Raw genomic sequence first — 3,352 nt, 5'->3', positions numbered from 1 at the left:
TCTCAATCTTCATCTTCTTCTCTTCAATCTCAATCACAGCATGACAGAATTCACAACAGAAACAGAGAAGAGAAAAAAGTCATCACAAGAACCACGTAACAGAATTGCAAGAAGAAAAAATGGACAACAGAAAAATCAGAGAAGAAATGTAACAAACTTTGGAGAGGAGAAACAGAATCGTAACAAACTCTCGGGACCTCTCTCTCGGAATTCACGCTTCATTCATAGTCTTCGACTCTCTCTCACGCTCTGAACAAGAAACCGATAACAAACTCCTTGATATCATCTTCAACCATCATCATCATTCTCCATCAATTCTTCAACCTTCAATCCACTCTTCAATCTTTCATTCACTCTGCAACAAAACTCAGATACCGGTTCAGAAAGGGGGAGGATATTCATAACAGAAAAATAGAAGAAATTCAGAACCGAGAAACGGAATCGTTACAAAACTTTGGATTCTCACCTCATCATCTTTGGATCTTGAATCATCCTAATCTTCATCGCATCATCATCCTCAATCACCTTTAACCTTCCCTCTCTGAACCGAATCCATAACTCAGAAAATCATTGCCATAGCCGCTTCTGGATCCTCCATCTTCAACCATTCCTATGTATCAAAAACCTATTCCATAAATCAATTCATTCAATCTTCTTCTTCACATATTCAATCCTTAATTGCACTGCAAAATCGTCACCGCACTGAATCATCATTACCTTCAACGCAACAATCATCATCTTCACGCTTCATTCAACAACATCACGTAAACACAACAATCTGAAAACGCCAAAGAGGAAGAATAAAGAGAGATCCAAATTGTTGAATCGAAAGGAGAGAAGATGAGAACGAGCATCAAGTGTTTACCTGAGTTTCAACGCGACGTCCGGTGACCGTTGAAACACCGTCGGAATTCGTTTCTTATTGTTGATCAGATTCACGTTTGAAGGATGGTTAAGAGAGGCAAATGAGATGAGGAGGCGAATCGGGAGGGAGTTGCGAGTGAAACGAGCCGAGAGAGAGGATCGATTGAGATGGAGATTTGAGTGTTTGATCGGAGACGGAGATGATACTACCGTCACCGTCGCGAAGAAAAGGATGTACCGCCGTTGCCGATTGAAGGATAGACGAGTTCAACGTGAAAGCCCCAAAGAGTAACCCTAGCTCCTTTTGAATTTCTCCAATGTTAATTGTTATTAAAATCTAATTGTGATTAATTGCTGAATTAAGTATGTTAATTGTGATTAGTATAAGGTTTGAAAAATTAACAAAGTCTGAATGATAATCTGAAAAATGGACATAGTCTCCTTTGGGCCTTATCACGAATTTGCTAAGTCTACTCCTTCTTGAGCCCAATGCCACTGTTGTTTGCCATGAAAATCTGTACAAAAACAAACCTTGGGCCAGCAACATGGGCCCTGCGCCCCTTGTTTAGTTGCACCACAAATTGCATAATAAACCCCCCCTGTTTCTCATAATTCATGTTAGTTTTAGTTCCTTTTTCCTATTTTCTTTTAGGTGATAAATTGCCACGAATCTACTATGTTTTGTTAGATTTTTTTGCATGATAAAAAAGAATAAAAAATATGTAATATCTTTTGCTCGTTAGATTTTAATTGTTTAATACATAGTTTTGTTCTATTACTTTTAGTTGAAAATGTCACAAAAAAACAATTTAATCTTGTTAGGTTTTTGTTTAGGATTTACTTAGAATTTAATTTCTATTATTTTCTATGGCGGGTGCGTGCCTCCTTGTTATTACTGATGCGTTGTTGAGATGTGCGAGGTACTTCGAGAGAGCCTTTGATTGCCATTTGACTTGCTTCGTGTTCCACTTTATTTGTGGGACACGAATTCGCTTCCAGTGCGATTGAGTCGAGTCGTGTTCCACTTTAGTTGTGGGATACAAACTTATCCTCGATGTGATTCACCTGATCTCTCATTTACTGGGATGTATATTCCTGTCTTGTCTGGCTTGTGTTCTCTTGCAGGTTGCTTATGTGGTTATGCTCGACGTGTACCACATGTCGCTCGTGATTTACTTTCACGACGACGCTTTCTGACTCGCTTTGCTTGATGATGGCTTACGCGAAGTATTTCGGACTTCTCTACCGGCACTTGCTAGCTCATTGCGGATTTGCTATCCGTTCAGTATCGTTCCCTATTCCCTTTTACTTCTTTCTGTACTTTATCGCTTTCTCGCATCATCCTTTAACATGAGAAGTAGGACCTAGACATGCATCTGGCCAAGCCCTCGAAAGAGGCTCTGTTTTTGTTGGTGTGTTTACATTTGTGCTTTGCGGCAGGGAGTCACGGTGTAATAAGTCCTATATGGCACTCCGTTAAGTCCTCATGGAAGGCATGCGGAAAGGGTTAGCAATCAACCCCCGCCTAGTCTCATCGAGTCTGTTTGGTATGCGCACGCCTCGCGTTGCTCGCTTCCGAACCTGCACAAGATCTTGTTATCGAGTATGTCAGGAAAAGGGTTCATGCAGCCGGACCCCCGCCTTTCTTATAGCTCGCGTCGCTTGACGTTGATGCTCGGTGTACGCACGCACCGTTTTCCTTTATGATCCGTGACGGCTTGGTTGCTGAGAGGGGTCCGCCCTCTTGTCTATGGCCCGATCATTTTCACGAGGTCTAATGCTTGGTTGACTTGGGTTGAGCTGCTCCCCTTGGCTATGGCGGGACCGCTTTTCTACCACTCGGTCAGTACCGTTGGTTTGTTTGCTTTACGAGCGGATGCTCGTTTGTGTGATATTCTTGTGTGCTTCCCCCTTTTCTCGTAGGTTGTTAGTTTAGTTTAGACTGATACCCTTTGTATGATAACATTAGGTAGCAAGCTTTCCCCCTTTAGCTTAGGTTTTCCCCATGCATCTTTTAAAACACAAACCACACTCTTTGATTTTCTTTTCTTAAGAGCTTGTTATTTCCGCTCCATTCCCAAGCATAAGTCTCCAAAGGTCGAGCAGCGGAGTGTGAATGTAACCTGTTCACCTAAAAAATACAAAACAAACAGAAATTAGTTAGCCGAGCTACGGTAGCTCTGATTCTGCAAAACAGATACGTAGGCAGCGGGGTAGGGCCCGTGCGAGCACAATCCTTTCTTTTCCCTACATTCTGCATTCATTTTAGTCCAGATTAGAGTAGTTTGCTTACACACCCATAGATTTAGACACAGGCGTGGATACCATCGAGTACGATGGGCGTGAGGGGTGCTCATACCTTCCCCTCGCGTAACCGACTCCCTTACCCTTTTTCTCTGGTCGTGAGACCGTTGTTTTGTTTTGTGGTTTGCTGGCATTCCCTTCCTTTTCAGGATAAATATGTTAGTGGCGACTCTGTAAATTTTCG

The 3,352-nt window shown here is 42.2% G+C and overlaps 1 long non-coding RNA gene across 1 annotated transcript; it reads right to left on the bottom strand.

The window, feature by feature from the left end:
- Positions 1–290: 290 nt before the first annotated feature.
- LOC131620585 (uncharacterized) lies at positions 291–1,065 on the bottom strand. The gene is made up of 3 exons (XR_009289183.1): positions 866–1,065; positions 467–778; positions 291–355 (listed from the first exon to the last, which is right to left on the bottom strand). It is a non-coding gene; the product is annotated as an uncharacterized LOC131620585 (long non-coding RNA).
- Between the last annotated feature and the right edge of the window lie 2,287 nt (positions 1,066–3,352).

Source organism: Vicia villosa, linkage group LG1, assembly GCF_029867415.1.
Source record: "Vicia villosa cultivar HV-30 ecotype Madison, WI linkage group LG1, Vvil1.0, whole genome shotgun sequence".
Taxonomy (NCBI): Eukaryota; Viridiplantae; Streptophyta; class Magnoliopsida; order Fabales; family Fabaceae; genus Vicia; species Vicia villosa.
Note: the sequence above shows the minus strand (reverse complement) of the source record. Positions and strands in the feature narration are given on the sequence as shown.